Here is a 19,724-nt window from a genome sequence, read left to right as displayed (position 1 = left end):
TGCACTCATCCGCTCTACATGATCATCCGCTTTACACACTCATCCGCTCTACACACTCATCCGCTCTACGTATTCATCCGCTCTACGTACTCATCTGCTCTACGCACTCATCCGCTCTATGCACTCATTCGCTCTACGCACTCATCCGCTCTACGCACTCATCCGCTCTATGCTCTCATCTGCTCTACACACTTCTCCGCTCTGCGCACTCCTCCGCTCTACGTGCTTCATCCACTCCACCGACTTCACCCGCTCCTCTCACTTCGTTCATTCATCCTGCATTATCCGTTCAGCCCATGTCACTCGTCGCACGCACTCAATCCGTTCCGTGCTCTCCATCTGTCCCATGCACTACACCCATCTCATGTACTCGAATAGTTTATTCTGTACTTTCCATTTATACCATGTGCTCTTACATTCCATGCCATCTGTCTGTGCACTCATCCGTCTCGTATATTCATCTTTCCATCCTCTTCACTTTATTCCTTTCGTCCATTTTGTTCCTTTCGTCCATTTCAATCATTTCATTAATTTTGGCCACCTTGCTGCTTTCGTACAATTTTTTCTTTTATCCACTTCGCTGCTTTGATCTACTTTACTCATTCTATTCAGTTTGTCCTTTTTAGTTAACATTAGAGGTTATTAGTTTTCGATTTCTCGCATGGATCTTGAGATTGATTTGTTATTTGTTTTATTGTTATTTGAGATCTAGTAGTTTGGGTTCATTGAATTGTTGTTATCCACTTTAATCCTCACGTCCACATTGCTCCTCTTGTTCATTACATTTATTTTGCCCATTTCATTAATTTCAGCCACTTTACTGCTCTCGTGCAGCTTATTCTTTTTATCTACTTCACAGGTTTGATCCTTTATACTCATTCTGTTTTGTTTGTTCTTTTTAGCTAACCAATAGAGGTTATCAGTTTTCGATTCTCGCTCGGATCATGATGCTGCATTGCTGTTATGATCTAGCATTTGGGCAAAAGTCATTGAAATGCTGTTATCCAGTTTAAGTTAGTTTGAGTTCGGGGTCGGTTTTAGGGGAAGAGCAGGTTTCCAGTAATTTGCGGAAAGTCATGAGTCGGATGTGGGGTAGGAGGGCGTTCCACAGCGCGGGGGCCAAGACTGAGAATGATGATCCGCCTAATCTGACTGAGTTTGTTTTTGGTATGACTAGGCGGCCGGCTGAGCTTGATGTTAGAGTACATGCAGTGAGATAGGGTTTTAGTTTGCCTGAAGATATTGGGGTCCCGTTTTATGCAGTGCTCTGTGAGAAATGCATAAGCTTTTGAAGGTCACCCTTCGGGCAACCGGAAGCCAGTGCAGAGTTTTGAGGGCTGGGGAGATGTGGTCTCTAGGGCCAAGCACTAGTAACAGTTTGGCTGCAGCGTTTTGTGCTCTTTGTAGTTTAGACAGTTGGTATGCGTGAGCTCCGAGGTAGAGGGGGTTAGCGTAGTCCAGTCTTGATATAACAGTTGATTGGACCGCAGAGAGTCTGTTGGGAAAGAAGAGGTATGGAAAAATGTGCCTAAAAGTTTTAAGGTGATAGTGGCAGGACTTTGAGATGTTGTTGACTTGGCGCAAGAGTGTTAGGTCAGAGTCTAGGGTGCATCCAAGGTTTTTTACTGATTTAGAGGGAGTCGGTGGGTTGCCCATGGCAGATGGCCAGGGTAGTGGGTGCGGCAGAAGTTTGGTGTTGCCACATACCATGATTTCAGTTTTGGAGGGGTTTAGCAAGAGGTGGATTGTGGTCATCCAGAGCTCTATTTCGAGGAGGCAGGAAGCAAGGTTAGGTCGGCAGTTTGGTTTTGAGTTCAGGAGTTTTAGAATTAGTTGAGTGTCATCAGCGTAGTTGTAGCACAGGATGTTGTGTGAACGAATTATTCGTGGGAGGGTGGCCATGTAGAGATTGAACAGGAGGGCTGATAGGCATGCTCCTTGTGTAACTCCTGTGTCGACTGGTCGGGCTTGGGAGGAATAGGTGGAGAGTAGGGTTATTTGGTTCCTATTTTTGAAGAAGGATGCTATCCATTTGAGAGCGGTTCCACGAATTCCAAGGGAGCGGAGGTGGTCAAGGAGGACTGAGTGGTTGATTGTGTCGAAGGCATCAGATAGGTCAAGAAAGATTAATGCGGCGCACCCCGCAGAGTCTGCCGTGTTTTTCAGGTCATCCCAGATCAAGGTTAGGGTGGTTTTGGTTCCGTGTTGGGCTCTGAAACCTGATTGAGCGGGGTCTAGAAGATTGTTGGCTTCGACAAAGGCATTTAGTTGGGAGTACGCGGTTCATTCGATGAGTTTGGCAAGGAACCTGATGTTTGAGATGGGGCGGTAGTTTTTGGGCTCGAGAGGGTAGAGGGAAGGATTTTTTATTAGAGGTTTGACATGAGCCTTTTTGAAAGCGTCAGGAAAAATTCCAGAGGAAAGGGAGTCATTTATGATGGTTCGTGCGTGTTCTTCTGCACAGGTAGATGCAAACATTTCTTTGAGGGTTGTGGCCGGGCAAGGGTCCAGCAGAGAGCCGGATGGTTTGCGGGCAGAGAGGAGTTTGAGAAATTGGTCAGCTGATATTGGACTAAAGGAGTCGAACGTTGGTTGGGTAGTGGTCGCAGGTGGTGGGTTGGCCGGTATGGGAGGAGGATTGCCTGGTGGGTGTAGGAGTGCTAGTTTGTTGGTTAGAGCATTTGTTCTTTCGAGAGCTGTGGAGTAAAACTGGAACGAGAGTGAGTCGCACAGCAATTGTGAGGGGGTCGGGACGGTGGTGGTGTATGATGGTTTTGTGAATTCGGTGATGATTTTGTGAAGTTCTTTGCTGGGGTTTTTACAGTTTAGGATTCGGGAGTTGTAATGGGCTTTTTTTGCTTTCCAGATTTCGGCCTTGTACAGATGAAGGTGAAGGGCCAAGGTGGATCTGTTCAGCAGTGTTTTGTCTTTCTGCCATTTACGTTCTAGGTATTTATATAGTTGTTTACTGGTCTTCAATTCCGGGGTGAACCATCTAGGGAAAAGGCCACGGCGGGCTGTTGGTTTGCAAGGGGTGTGAGCTGCATTAGTGAGGTTTTGAGCCATGAGTCAAAGGCGTCGGGGGTTAGATGATTATTGAGTAGGCAGGTAGGCGGAGGAGACTGGAGGAGTGTGTCAGCTAGGTCAGGAAGGATTATTAGTTTCCTCCACTATTTGTGTAGATTAGGAGATTCAGGTTCGGGTACGGGAAGCGGGTTGGGTGAGCGAATGGCGAAATAAACAATGAAGTGATCGGACCAGATGATAGGGGTGTGGGGGTTAGATGTATCAGGTTGTGGGAGCTGAAGATGGCATCAAGAGTATGTCCTTTATAGTGAGTCGGGCCGTTTAAGTGGGGTTGGAGGTTAATCGCATCTAGGCCGTCAACCAGAGAGTGTGTCATAGGGTTGGTGGGAATGTCGAGCCATATTTTGAAATCTCCTAGAAGGGTGAGGTTGGGATGGTTTAGTTGGAGGGTGGCAATAGCGTCGCAGAGGTTGTTTGAGAATTGTCTGTCGTAGCAAGGGAGTCTGTAGATTATTAGGAAGCTGTGGGAGAATGAAGGGGGAAGGGATAGTTTAACGAGGAGTGATTCGCAGGAAGGAATGGAAGGTTGGTTGTCGATGATTGAAACGTGGAAGTGAGACTTGAAGGCGAATTCTATTCTGCCTCCTCTAGAGGGACGGTTCAGTGGGATGAGCGAGTAGTCGGGGGGGGGGAGGCTTCATTGGCGATAGGGGCAAAGTCGTCAGAGAACCAGGTTTTGGTGATGAAGACCAGGTCTGGTTTGTCGGATGCGAGGAGGTCAAAGATGCTGTGTCTGTTTTTTGCTATGGATCGGGCATTAAATAGGATGCAATCCACTTCGGTAGATGAGGTTGATGTCGGAGCTGCAGAGATGGGGATTCGGGGGGCAGAGGGTGGACACAGGGAAGCGAGAGGGGTGGGGTGGTTGATGGTCTATGGGAAGAGTGGGCGAGCAGAAATGTTGGTGGGTTTCAGGTGGGAGTGGATGGACGCACGTGTTGGGATGATTGGATTTGGGATGGGGATTTGAAGGAGGGGTGTGGGGGGTTAGGAGTTTCAGTTGTGGTCGGTGAGAACTCGAGGGAGAGGGGTTTCAGGCAGGGTGAGGTGTGGGGGAGAGTGGTGATTGGAGGGATGAGGTGGTGGGTCGAGACAAGGGAGGTGATGAGTGCTGAGAGATTGAGGGGGATCAGGTACGTTTCCTCTTTAGTGTCTTTGTTGCGAGTGGTGTGTGCGAGAGGGTAGGGGGGTCAGAGGGCGAGAGGGATGAGGCTTCTATTCTTGCAAGGGCTAGGCGTGCAGTTTTTAGGGAAGGGAAGGAGTGCAGTCGAGGGGGGTTGATGGTGGGGTTGATGGGAAAAACTGGGGGTGCATGATTGTTGGGCAGGTTGTGCCTGGGATGCCAGTGAGGGGAGCGGGCATGATCATAGTAGGCTGATCGGTGGAGGGGCTCCCAGGAGCAGTGGTCTTAGGGCAGTTGGCTTGCCTTTGAGCCCCTCTGGTTTGGTGTTCGAAAGGGGATGGGTAGGGGGTGTGGTGGAGGGTGAGCTGAATTGGGGAGGGGGGACGGGAGGTAGGGCTGGCAGGTGGGGGGCAGTGCACGGAGGTCGTTTCCGTCAGACTTTGGTGGGTTGGGTGCGCTCATGGTTAGTAACTGCGATATACATGTGCTGGGAGATTTCTTTCAAACCATCCGACTTTAGCTATAACACCGGGTGTTAAAGGTTCACTCTTTCGATGATTAACAGTACCACAGCAGTTCCTGCTATTAAGTACAGTTTCCGATGCAAATTACACTTTATATTTGGACTTTAAAAGTTCAGCTATACCGCTAGGTGAGATTATTCACAGTTTCTAAGTTCAACAGGGTGACATTATTCACGTATTCTAAATTGTAATGTTCTAATGGCAACCTAGGCTGCAGATATGCCTTTAGGCAGTTTTGAAATGTATCTAGACCATAGAATATGCTATTAGGCAGACTATCTAGTTGCACTACAGCCGAGTTACGCTGTTAGGAAGACTTTCTTCTAGCGAGCTTGGATACAGGTATGCTATTTAGGCAGAATTTTGAATGTAACAACACCGCAGATGTGTTTTTAGGTGGACTTTTAAGTGCGATTTAGGAGGACTTCCTAAATGCAATTATGACACAGATATGCTATAGGGCAGACTTTCTAAATGCAATTATGACACAGATAAGCTATAGGGCAGACTTTCTAGACTTTGGCACAGTGACGTTATTAGGGACACTGTCTAAGTTCCGCTATGCCAAAGTGATGTTGTTATATACACTTATAAATTCAAATTTGCACAGAGAGGATATTAGGCATACTTCTAAATTCAACTTTGTACAGACAGGATATTACACATACTTCTAAATTCAGCTTTACACAGAGAGGATATTAGGCACACTTCTAAATTCAAGCAAGGCACACTATTAGGCACACTTCTAAATTCAACTTTGCACAGAGAGGATATTATGCACTTCTAAATTCAAGCAAGGCACGCTATGAGGCACACATAGGGCCTCATTACACGGATGGCGGTGAACCATGGCGCTATTAGCGCCATGGTTCATGCCGGTAAAATACCGGCACCGCCTTGGTGGAAAGGGGAATTACCACCCTATTCCAAGGTTGGCGGGGCGGTAATTCCCCCTTCCACCATTGCCCTTCCCCATTCCCATTTTTGCCCCATAGGGCTCTATGGGAATGGGGAAGGTGCTAATTACGGTACCGCATATTACGGTACCGTAATTAGCTCCCTTGTCCCTTTGCGGGTTGGTTTTTTAACGCCTGCAAAAAGCAGGCGTTAAATTCCCCAACCCGCAAATGGACCTCGTAGTAAGGCGGTAAGGATTTACCGGTACCGGTAAAATACCGGTACCGGTAAACCCTACCGCCATCCGTGTAATGAGGCCCACAAATTCAACTTTGCACAGAGAGGATATTAGGCACACTTCTAAATTCAAGCAAGACACAATATTAGGCACACTTCTAACTTCAATATGGCACAAAGAGGATATTAGACACACTTCTAAATTCAACCAGGGCACACAGTTAAGCACACTTCTAAATTCAACTTTGCACAAAGAGGATATTAGGCACACTTCTAAATTCAAGCAAGGCACGCGATTAGGCACACTTCTAAATTCAACTTTGCACAAAGAGGATATTAGGCACACTTCTAAATTCAACTTTGCACAGAGAGGATATTAGGCAACCAAATTCAACTTTGCACAGAGAGGATATTAGGGACGCTTCTAAATTCAACCAGGGCACGCTAATCGGCACACTTCTAAAGTCAACCAGGGCACGCTATTAGGCACACTTCTAAATTCAAGCAAGGCATGCTATTAGGCACACTTCTAAATTCAACTTTGCACAGAGAGGATATTAGGCACACTTCTAAATTCAACTTTGCACAGAGAGAATATTAGGGATGCTTCTAAATTCAAGCAAGGCACGCTATTAGGCACACTTCTAAATTCAACTTTGCACAGAGAGGATATTAGGCAACCAAATTCAACTTTGCACAGAGAGGATATTAGGCACACTTCTAAATTCAAGGAACTGACGCTATTAGGCACACTTCTAAATTCAACTTTGCACAGAGAGGATATTAGGCACACTTCTAAATTCAACTTGGCACAAAGAGGATATTAGGCAACCAAGTTCAATTTTGCACAGAGAGGATATTAGGGACGCTTCTAAAATCAACCAGGGCATGCTAATCGGCACACTTTCAAAGTCAACCAGGGCATGCTATTAGGCACACTTCTAAATTCAACTTTGAACAGAGAGGATATTAGGCAACCAAATTCAACTTTGCACAGAGAGGATATTAGGGATGCTTCTAAATTCAAGCGAGGCACGCTATTAGGCACACTTCTAAATTCAACTTTGCACAAAGAGGATATTAGGCAACCAAGTCCAATTTTCTACAGAGAGGATATTAGGGATGCTTCTAAATTTAACCAAGGCACGCGATTAGGCACACTTCTAAATTCAGCTATGCTATCGGGAACACTTTCAATTATGCCACAGATAAGCTATAGGGTAGACTTTCTAGACTTTGGCACAGTGACGTTATTAGGCACACGTCTAAAATTTTGTCATATACACTTCTAAATTCAACTATGCTACAGGGAACGCTTTCTAAATGCAAACTACTCTGCATCAGATTAGCTTCTGGGTTTGAGTGGTAGGGAAGTATGGCGTGAAGTAATTGCTTCAGTCCCCGCCCTTGCCACACTTACTTATTGTTGTTTTCTTGCTTCTCCTGCGGATACCTGAAGATACCAACTGGAGCCGTCCTTTGACTCAGGTCCTTAGCCGATGGGCTGCCGGGCAGAGGGCTGCCCTAGGAGAACTGGCAATGGAGGGGAATCCTCTTGTCTGGACCAATCAGGGTGGGGGTGGGCGGGATGGGAGGTGGGAGGGAGGGAGGGTCGACGAGCAGTCAGGAAATGAGCCAGGGAGGAACGTGGAGGGGAGAGGGAAACACCAGGGCACAGTCCCTACAGAATTCAACACTCTATCAATGCCACACTGTTAACACCAAGAAATATATATATAACACCAAGAAAGTTATGGTGGGTTTAAAAAGGTTTGAAAAAAACCTTTTTCCTGAAATGTTCAAGTAGTAAAGTCCATTTGAGCCAAGTCACACATTCCACAACGCCACCTAGTAGCCATTGCTGGATGTTCACCTCCACAACAGCAAGACATTGTGGGAATGCAAATTAGCTCAAATACAAACCTTTTTTCTCCAGGAAATTGTCTTTCTCTACGAGGGCAATGTATGTAGTTGTCCTGGCAGCGTTGCAAATGTCTGTCTTAGGTTGGTTAAGCTATGTATAAAGTAGCATTGCCCTTTTAGACAAAGACAATTTCCTGAGGAAAAAGGTTTGCATTTGAGCTAATTTTCATACCCAAAATGCCTTGCTGTTTTGGGTCAGAACTGAAGGTGAACTTCCAGCGATGGCTACTAGGTGGCATTGTGGAATGTGTGACTTGGCTCAAATGGACTTTCCTACTTATATATATTTAGACACACAAAAAGTCACCAAGTTACTGGGTTGCAATGTGAACTTGCAAACAGCAAAAGCATCAAAGCAGACCCTTTGGTCAAATAAAAGAAAAGATTATTTTTAATATGAACAATGTTGACATTGGGAAGCCGAGAGAGAAAGAAACCGAGAGAGAAGAGATATGTGCACTCACACAACTATAAAGAGAAAGAAAGGGAGGAGGGGGTGTGAGAGAAGAGAAAAGGAAGACCAAGAAAGAGAAATAATGAGAAAGAAAAATAGGGAGACTTTTGTAGAGGTGTCTTCTTAAGAGCTAAACAGATAAAGGGCCTGAACAGTGTTTCTGTGAATTTAAACCCAAAGGGTTTTAAAGAGGGGGAAGAGAGAGAAGAAAGAAAAAAAAGTAGAGAAAACAATGACAGAGAAAGAGAACGCTGTAGAAGTACTTTGTTTTCTCAAGAGACAGAGCTATATAAATGGAAATACACACACCCACACACATGGAGAGAGAGAGCACTGTTTATAGTGGAAATGTCTTCTGAAGGTATGTTCTAGCCCAGTTCTCGTTATTTAGAATGCAACATCCACTATATACTTAAAGCTAGGACGGAAATATCTTTCTCTTACAGCACCTCTGCCACTCATGAATTATTAATCATCAGCGCTGGCTGCGCAGGGCAGGGACGACGCGAGATAAAATACTGATGATGGCGCATCCAGGTGCCCACGGACGAGACAGGCCTGGAGTGACATGTCAGAAGCACTGAGGTAGCTGTGCGGTCCGTTATCTCCATCACAAAAGGCATTTAAAATAGAAGAAGTGTGGCTTTTATCATCTGAGCGGTCATGTTTTTACTTTGAAAAATCTGAGGGCAGAGACAGCGGTGTCAGACTCCAGAGTGCTTTATCTCCTTGTCTGAGTAAGGTAGACAGGCTTGCAAGTCCTGCGCCTCGGTCTTCATCTTGAGGCGGTGCTGCTGTGGCAGGTGCAAGCATGAATCACTCTGTGCACTGGAGTCATGCCAACACAAAGAAATGTGGAAGGCTACAATAGGCTAAGGTGACCAGATTTAAAAAGTGAAAAACCGGGACAGGGCAACTAACATAAAAGTAGGACTACCTCTTGAAAGTGGCAGTCAAGGCACTACACTTCAGTAGAGGTTGGATGAGAAAGGGGTTTAAGTGTTACTGTTCAAATAAACATATAATATAATTAATTCATCACAAATTAACACTATTTTAAGTTGTAAAATGCAGCATTTATTCTGTCTCAGATTGTGCATTCATGCCTGTCCGCTATAAAGACTGACTACCAAAAACCGGGACCACTGCAACTTTCAATGGAAACCTACTCTTGAGAAAGGAGGACAGTCCCTGCAAAACCGGGATGTCTGCTCACCCTACAGAAGGCATGCCCGACTGGGATGTCTTCCACTGAGTGGCCCTGAATGCTGCTGTTTGCACCCTTGGCACAACGACCTATGATATCTAAGGATCACCTCTGGATTCTGGTGATCACTAATTATTGCTGGGATCAGGACCCAAGCATGAACTCAAACTGGGATTCGAGAGCACTGCAAATTAACTCTGATCCTTTAACCTCATGTACAGGGAGAGATGCTATTAAACAAACACTAGCACGTAGCACTTTTTAACCAACACCGTCAATTCACCAAAATTCCAAAGGTAGTAGAAGTGACATCACACACCTGATGGCATCACAGGAAGTAATGTCACATGATGTTTGTCTTAATAACAAAGTAAGTGATGTCACGTGCCCTTTGGTGACACACTCAGAAGTGATGTTGCAGATTTGAAAACAATTTAAGTAAGATTTTAATGAAAGAACAGTTACCAAAGCAAAGGACTAGTTTAGTTACCATCCAAATTTTCAGTAGAGTTCTACTCTGATATGCCATGGATGAGTTACTAACATGACAGCAGTACACCCAGCGGGACCCATGCAGGTCTGAACCACTGTCTTCTTATTCTAATCGAGTCACATATGGCTAGTTACTATTGTCTTATCGGAGTCTCAGCCTCAAGTGCCAGGTACAATACTTCAAAGCTTATTGAAGGCCCACCTTTCTGGGTGCGGCCACAATATGTGAAGTGTAACCAACTATATTAAAACACAGCCATATTATGCCTTATATAGTCTCACATGGCTGGTATTCATAATACGTAAGATATAACCTGCCATGTCCAAGTGTTGCTATCACACGCTAAGCACTGTCTCTAAACCTCTGAAGTGCCATAGAAAGACAGTTAATGTCTCATATCCATGGAATGATTTCTACATGTAAGGGACAGCCTAAAAAGTGAAGGTGCTAAAATCGTATACCAAGTGCATACTCACATGTCATCATAAGGAAGGTACAGTCTCCAATGCATTGGTGCTGCCATTGCATGTGAGTACAGACCCAAATCAAGTAAATACTTAATATGCCTGTGTGATGAATCTAGCAATGTCATGACTGCCTCTCCAGGGAATGTTTCTCATCATGTGGCCAGGGAGAGGCAGGAGTGAACTTATCCTGACCCCGGGGGCGGCTATCTGACAGAGGACGACATGACCGTAGACGACCCTGATGGGAGTGAAGTGGACTCACTGGGTGGAACGTGGCATCCCTGTGTCCCCTTAGAGCTGGACAACACCCCTGTAACTCCCCAATTCTCCATGGCATATTGTAATGTTATACAAGAACATTCAGTCATGACTAATAGCAAAATTCTTTCATATCCGTATTTGAAAATGTTCGACAATGCTGAGACGAGGAAAAGGATTAGAGTGGTGAAGATTTGTGAGGCTGAGAAGCAAGAGATGTACTCTAATTGTTGGGAGAATTTGATAGGTCCCGGGACATTCAAAAGCACCAAGCATTGGGAAACGTGGAGTCTCACCACCACGGATGCGAGTCGGGAAATATGATGGAAGCAAACTGCAGCGTACAATGAGGAAGATCCTGGAGGCACCGTCAGAAGAAGCTCTGAAGCGGGAGGTTTGCTGTGTGAATGCTGTGAGCAGAAAAAGCTGACGAGTGAAGTCCCAGGCACTGCGGGAACTGGAGAGCCGACGAGACGCCTGTCAGACTAGGGAGCAAGCCGCTGGGAGAACTGAAGACTGCAAAGGATGCCAGAACTGCTGAGTGAAGCCACTGAGCCCATAGAGGGAAGTTGGGAAACCAGGGCACTTCCTGATATGTATCACGTACTGTTAGAACAGAATTTTATGAACTTGGTTAGCCTGAACAGGGGAGCTGGGGCGCAGAGATATTTGTTGAGAGAAACTAAGGCAAATGAGAAGGAACCAAGGACCCAATGTTTAAAAAAAGCAGATATCAACATCTTCGACCTGTTTAGCCTTGAGAAATAAGGAAAGTTTGTTCATAAACAGAAAGCCCTGGCACAGGAGTATATCAGGCATAAGGATAGCGATTCTGGGACCCGCAGTCAAATACATGTTAGCAAGTCAAGAAAGGCCTAACAGGAGAGTATACTAGGCATAAGGATTGTGAGTCTGGGACTCATGCCCAAATTTATATAAGAAAACACTGGCAGGAGCATATACCATGCGGAAGGATTGTGAGTCTGGGACCAGAACCCAATTGTTTTGATCTAAATCATTGAAAACATAATAGGAGAGTGTACAAACTGACAGAGGATGGTCTGGGACTCACTCTCATGCTTCCTGAACTTTCTGGAGTGTGTTGAATCCAGGGGAAGGTAGTTGATCAGTCTGGAACTGTAATTGGGACATATTGTGACCAGAGTACCATCCCCCCATGTGCTGTCAAGAGGCTAAAAGAAGTGGAATTGCTTCTTGACCCTATGAAAACCTGGGAAAGCTCAAGGGAATAGTCCTACCCCTTGAGATTGTGAACTGCAAAAATCTGGGAGAGATCAAGGGAGCAGTCAATCACCTTGAGATTTGGAATTGTAGAAATCTGGAAATGGTAAAGTGAAGATTTTTACATCTTGAGAGTGTGAACTTTATGAAACCTGAAGTAAACTCAGGGGAAGGGAAGCCCCCTGAGAATAGTGGAACTTTGTTTTGTTTTCAGCACCTTTCTTTGAAATTGTATGTTGGAACTTGGGAAAAGAGCTGTGAGTAGCTACCTGAGAGACATTACCCTTTTTACTTGATATTGAGTTGAGCATGTGTAGATCAGGTTAGGATTTTGATAGAGGACGGACAGCATTTAGTCTAGGAATCAGGCTGGTGTGCAAAGTTAAATTATTTTTTTAGGTATTCACAATTTAATCACAATATTTTTTAATGGGTGCACACCAATCACCAATGGGGTGATGTAACACTGAATAATCTCTTTAATACACAAGGAGTAGTAGTGAGCAAAACAATTTAGCACAGAAATAATACTTTTGTGTGTGTTTTCAGAACAAATAGCACTTTGGTTACAGGTTCCCCCTGCACACTCCTCAATCCCCAATAGGCAATGTAAAGAGATAGGAGGGGAGAACAGGAATAGCAGAATTCAAACAGAATATCAATCCCACTTTCCCCCCTTCAAACAAAAGAGAGAATGGAATTGACCATCAAGCTGTCAGAATGGCTTTCAAAGTTATCTTGAGAATGGATTGGGCAAAAACACTAATATGCTCAAAATTGTGGAAATTGCTATCAATTCTTATGGGAGCCACTTTGGATGGTTGCACACAAACACAAGCAATGATTGAATACCAAGAAACAATTTGAAATCCTAAAATTCAAATCAGGAGCAATCAAAAGCTGTTTTACACGTGTCAGAATTTCCCTAAAAAAATAATTGCGATAATGGGACAAGCTGTGGATGTTAGCTACAAGCAGAAGTTGAAAACTGAGGAAGTTATGGACATTTAAGTGGAGGTTGTTTTTTCGAGATAGGTGCAAGAATGGAAAACGAAATGCACTTTTAAAATGACAAAACAGATTTCTTACACTAGAGGAGACAATGAACAAAACGAATACCACACAGCCACTTGATCAGAATGATTGCCTGCAGTGGTCCCACCTTCTTCAGATGACAAAAGATCAGCGCAAAGATAGTTTTAACAATATTATAACAGGAGGAAGATAGGAGGGATAGGATAGAGAGTTTAGACAATTCAACAATACTCCTAACAACACAGGTTCTGAATACGAGATAGGATGGGTTTAAGATCGGGATTAACTAGACAAGGTACATATGCTAGTGACACAGTTCTATCTCTAGATACTCACTAGATATGTTTTTAAATGGAACCGTCATGATTCTGGTCCGTCAAGATTCTGGTCAGGGAAGGAAATCAGGTTCTGGGACAGGCAGTTGGGCACATCGGATTGGATCCGCAAGGCGCTCTGGTCACAGCACGGCACAGGACTGGATCTGCAATGCACTCTGATCACAGCACGGCATAGGACTGGATCAGATCTGCCCTTTTTGGTTCTGATGAAAATTATTTCAGCAGGCAAGCAGTACAGTGCAGCCCGGCTGTATTTTGATGCTCCCCTTAGGTATTTGGGGTTGGTTCTGGTTCTGGAAAGTGTGCCCTAGCTGAAAATGGTTCAGCTATGCAATGGGTTCTGCTTTGCAAAGTTTCTGGAGTCTGGAGCGAGGAAGATGGAGAGTTCTGCAGCAGGGTGCTCTGCCAGCATTCGGATAGTGGATGAATGTATCTCTCTTTTTATGCCCTCTGCTGCCTCTATTTATGCTATGATAAAGGGTGTGTGTGTGCTGGTTTATCCTAAGCTCGCCCCTTTGACATTGATTGGTTCAGAGTCTCATCTCTGCCTTGATAGGAGGAGAGAAAAAGGGTGTCACCTTTATGGTGTGGCTTTATGAGGCTTAGAGTCCACCCCTATCCTCTTGAACACAAAATCTACTTTTGACACAATACATATTTACACATGTGCAACCTCTATAACAAACACATAGACAGATTACATATTTTGTACAGCAGCTACTCCTCCAAACCCCATAGCTGTGGGATCTTGTGTCTGCTTTTCACAGAAGTTTGCCCTGTTCATCCAGAACACAATGTCCAATTTATCAGCAAATTTCTACAAGTGTGCGCGTATAACATGGGCATAAGTGTCTAAAGTTTCATACTTCTAGCAGAAATACATTTGGTGTAAAATCACATTTTCTGCCGTTTCCTTCGAAAATATGTCACACGATTTTGCCGCCTCTTGAAATGTGCAGCCAAAATTTAGATTTACAATTCTGTTATTTTTGTGTTTTTGACAATTTTAAGTGGCAAGTTATATGTATTTAAATACAATGTTCTTTGTGAATGTTCAGCCACAGATGGCTGTTTGGGTCCACCTCTTTTACTCTCCCTTCAGTCCAGAAGGTTCTCCTCTCTGTTTTCTTAGCAGAGGCGATTTTACAACTGTCCTCACATTTCGCATTTCCTGAGCAGCAGTTGTTCATTGTTTCCTTCCCCACTGCAGACCAGGTTCTTCCGCCACCCTATAATTATCGCTTTGGTGTGATTTTCTGGTGGAGAGAGTTGGAGGGAGATGCCTTGCCTCTGTGAGGAAAGCTGTTATTCCAGTTTGGAATCTTTTAGCCAGCTTATTTTAACTGTTAATTCTGTTGAATTTTCCCTTAACATACAACAAACTTGTGGGATCACATCACAGCTAAAAACTTATTCAAGATTTTAAACCATGGAATCAAAACAATTACAAGATGGGTTAGTCTCAAAAACAGGCCTCTTAGATTGCAAACATTTGATTTTAGTTTATACATGTTTAAAGTTTAATCACGTGGGCTACTGACAGCTGTCATTCATGCGGCCCAGGGTACTGCACCCAGATTTTGACAGTTTCACAGGCAGGCCACTTTTTCTGTGGAAATCCCTTGATGTTTTCAGCTTTTCAGGACATTGTAAGTTCACAATGTTTTCTTGCACTAAGTGAATTGTAGCACCCAGCAAGAATTTTTGATGTTTGAGGGTGTTTTGTACTGGCATTCTGCAGTTTCAGCAACAAAGAAAAAGGGGATTTGAAGCAAGATTTTGGGGTTTCCTTTAGCAAAGCACTGCTTTTCCTTCTGTACTCCATCTTCACATGTTGTGGATCCCAGTGACATGTTTCAGGAGTGAGATCTCTGTTCCGCCACTGACAACATGCATGGCAGATTGGGCAGCCAACTTTTTGTGCTTTGCAACGCGCGATTTTCAGAGGTTTTGGCACGCACAAGGGTTTTGCAGCATTTTTATGTTTCTGGCACCATCAGAACACAGTGATGCCACATGGCAGAGCAGAAGTGGGTTAAGACATCCCACATGAGTCTGGGGAACTCATCTTGGAGTTAGGGCAATATAGGATGTTCTCCAATCCCCTTTTTACTTTGGTTAATAAAAGTCTTTGTTAACCACCATGGCACCCCTGTGTCTGCATTTTACTCCTGATTACTTATACCTGGTAAACCCACCATATATAATGTATAGGCTTGCATATGCAAGTGCTGCCATCCTACCTCACGTGCATCCTCAAATGCCATATAATGAGGGTTAAGGTCTGGTATAGTCTCATAAGTAACATATCACCTCACATGTCAAGTTGCAGTAAACATATGCCAAGTGCAGCCTCAATTGCCAGTGTAATGTCTTTTCATTCTAGGCAATGCTACATAATAAAAAAAATCATGATTTTTGATAGTGTCACATGTCAGTTCCTTCTGCTTCGAAGCACTGTAATTATATTTGTTATTATTAAACAGTTTTATAGCACTGCATTTATCAATCTCTGAAGTATGAAGGACTGAGTTGCCCTGCTGAGTTATAAACATGTGAAGTGCAGGCTGTTCTCATTGTTAAACCGTAATCATATAGTGCCTTCTTATTATGAATATTGGCCTAAGCCTATTCGCGTTACGCATAAAACCGCGCTCGCAAAGTTACGATTTTGGGTTAACTTAACCACCATTTTAAGACTCATCCGCCATTTTGATGTTGTAAAATGGTGGACTGTGTTTTCTACTTGCAGTCGAGCCGAACAACCGTTGAGTTTCATTAATGTTTAGGCTGACTGTGAGCAGTCTATTTAACTTATGCAAAGAAACCTTGTGCTTCATACGAACTGTCATTTAGTGTTGTCTGCACCCGCAAGCCTCATCCTTGTATAAACATCAAGACACTGGAAAGTAAACTCTGGTCGTATGCTTTAGCTGAGCTGCATTGTAGGACTCTTGGAATAAGGCTTATCATGGATGCGAGAACCAACAGCATCATCGTATTTTCATGGACATGTAAACTTGTTTAATCCTTTGCATAAAAATTGTAACATTTGTCATGTGAACTAGGCACAAACTCTAGCCCGCAAGTTATTAACTTGGAGAGTGGCAGGACAATATTGCTAAAATGGCATAAATATGTCTGTGTTTAGATGTCCAGCACTCTCACTCCACATTGTGGCTACACACTGCGAGGTGTTGGGAGCCAAATAGCTATCTGTTTTGCTTTGTAAACTGTACAGTAATAAAAGATACTTGTATCTTTTCATCCTGTGATTGGCGTATTTCATTTGTGGTACTAAGCCTCGATATTTCTTTGGTTTTTCATCATGTCAGAGATGAGCAGCAATCCGCTATGACAAAATACATTGTCTGTTTGTCAGACGCAAGGTGCAGACTCATGTATGCAGTTGCTGACACCATATGCCAAGCACAGGCTCAATTACCCCATGCTAATACATTAGCAAAATCGCATCTGTTGAGGGTCACGTTTGTGGACCTGCGGATCCACAAAAATGCCAGTAGAAGTGGTGGTACACTTTTACTTTGATTTTTACCAATCTACAGGATTTCGTCAAAATAGCAGGTGGAGTTTACATGTCCTCCTGCATGTCACACTTCATCTGACAAATACAGCTGCATTAATTGCTCTGTTCATGCACGTCATTGCGTCGGAGAGGAAAATTAACTTCTGCATGTCTGCAGCAGTTTCGCAATCGGGTCCACCTTTGAGGTGGAACGATGATGGCATTCACTTCAGGTATGGGCCTGGAGGTCAGAAATGTGTTTGTTACGCAGAGCGTGGACATTTGTTTGTTGCGCATAGCATGGAATGCCCCTAGAGGGAATTCTAAAGCCCAGGGGATGGCACAAAGTTGCAGCAAGTGGTGCCTGGCAATATGATGTAGATGGTGACTCTGGTGCCATACGCCTTTCAATATCTCTAGGCTGTTTTACTCACCAGTGAAAACATGCATGCTTTGTCAAAAGTTAGAATGATGCCAACACTCATGTAATCACTACTTTAGCTACTGCCTGTGGTGGTTGTATAGAAGCATGCACTATAGGGCTTAGAAGCAATTCACCCGGTTACATGCAATTATAACTAATGAAGATATAACTAATGAAAAAATAACAAATACAAAATAACTAATTCCAAAATAACAAATTCATTTTTCGTAGTTTTTGGGGCATTCCCTCACAAATCCCCCCTTTAAAAAAATATATACTTTTCCCCCACTGCCAAAACTATTCCCTCTCAGAACCCCTTTTTTGATTTTTTTCAAAATTTGTTATTTTGGAATAAGTTGTTTTTTCATTTGTTTTTTTCATACGTTGTTTTGGATAGATATAATCACTGCACACCAATTCACTCCCCCACGTAAGAGCAAACATTTTGAGAAGTCAGTATGTTACAAACTAGTGACTATAGGCGGTTTTAGAGAAGAGAGGAACTCGGTTTTGTTCTTCCAGTTTTCATTGATGTTGATAGTGTGATGTTCCAATTTTGAAATGTTTTCAATTACAGCTGGAATGTATTACATTTTACAGCTGTCTCCTTCTAAGTTTATGCAAGAGAAACTCATTGACAACTTTCGGGTAAGTGGGTTATCCTGAATGTTGATAAGGTGTCAAACAATTGTGTCATCAGTGTTGTGAAGTTAGTTATAAGGCACATACTAAAATACATTTTTCACTGATCTTTCTCTGAGTGTTTTCTCCCTTGTCATAGAATCAAAAAGCAGCAAGTAATCCAGAAGACTCCATGGAGGCCCATTTATATTTGGAATGCAACAATTAATATGTACTATCTTTCATTCCTTGCCCTGAAGAAAGCGGTGTACTCACATATGCCGCTGAAACCGGTAAACTGTCATCTCCAAACAAAGGGAGATACATGTATATTGTATTATGATCGCCCACCAAATAGGATACATATTTGTTTGGTATCTATGTGTGAGTTTTTATGTAATTTTCTTTCTGGGAGTTGCATAAAGAGTAATACAATTGTTGCCCTACCGCACCAGTGTAAAATGTTCTTTTAATTGTGTATTTTGTAGTTGCAGAGAGGGAAAGTTTCTCTTCTGTCCGGTCTGCCCTGTTAGATAGGCGGCACACCAGTGGACCCAAGGATAGGCACAGACAGGCAGTTACAATCGAGTTCTTCGGTAAGGGACGTGTAGTCAGGGAGCTAAGAATAATTGTCTAGTGATAACCTCACTCATGTGTTGTTTAAGACGCCACTAAGCCAGGTGAAGCTTCCTGCCATCCAGGGGACCCAATATCAACAGATATTACATGCTACCCCAGTGGTTTAAAGATGCTTTCTGTCGCAATTTGGGAGAAGCATACCATCTCCTGAACCAGGAGAGAAGAGAGTTTCTACCACTATTCCTGTGATCAGGGTTGATTTTGCTTTCACGATAAATTTAAATGAATGGGCACCAGGGTCGAATATAACAAGTAGTTTCCACTGCCACCAGCCAAAACTCGACGAGGGGGGACGGGACAGGGCCCCCTCGAATAACAGACCCATGAGTAATCGAATTACCCCTACTAGTACGTCCACAATAGGATGGTTTGTACTAGTTATGTTAGTAAATTTAGGTCTGGTAAAGCCAATGGTGACTTTACATGCCCGGGGAGACAGTAGTCAGTCCCCGGGTATGGAGTCTATGATGGAGGTCCGCTTGGACGCCCCAGTGCTACGGCACGGAGGGTGCGGTGTAACACACATAGCAAAACATATGAGACCCTATGGAGTAAAAGACCCCATAGCCCATAGAACACATTGACATTCAAAGGAATTACACACATTCATGTCCAAGAGTGGGAGAAAAAGAGTCTCACCCTTGGCAGGATGGAAAAAAACAAACTCCCGAAATCCAGCAAAGCTGCTGGGGGACTCACTAGGTTAGGAAATTCAGCCTAAACAGAGAATTCTCCCTAACACTTGCCCCCCCCAGACTAAGGGACAGGAGGATTTAATCCACTCCTGGATGAATCTCATACCTCTAGTCGATGACATACATCCTAGAGAGACCATCAGCATTTTGGTGGTGACACCCTGACCTGTGCTCAATGGTGAAATCAAACCCTTGCAGGCAGATCGACCATCTCAATAGTTTTGGGTTTCATTTGCATTAACCATCTCAAGGGTTGGTGGTCAGTCTGAATGACAAAAGTAGAACCATACAAGTACGGCCTAAACTTCTTCAGAGCCCACACGATAGCAAAGCACTCTCTTTCGATTGTTGCCCACCTTGTTTCAGGATCCTTCAGCTTGCGGCTGATGAAGCAAACGGGGTGCTCCCTACCTTTCCCATCCAGTTGACTGAGTACGGCACCTATTCCTACATTGGAAGCATCTGTCTGCACAATGAAGTGTTGGCGGTAATCAGGAGCTCTGAGTACTGGGGCTTGGCAAAGAGCCTTTTTCA

Source organism: Ambystoma mexicanum, chromosome 12 (genome assembly GCF_040938575.1).
Source record: "Ambystoma mexicanum isolate Mex_15411 chromosome 12, UKY_AmexF1_1, whole genome shotgun sequence".
Taxonomy (NCBI): domain Eukaryota; kingdom Metazoa; phylum Chordata; class Amphibia; order Caudata; family Ambystomatidae; genus Ambystoma; species Ambystoma mexicanum.
Note: the sequence above shows the minus strand (reverse complement) of the source record.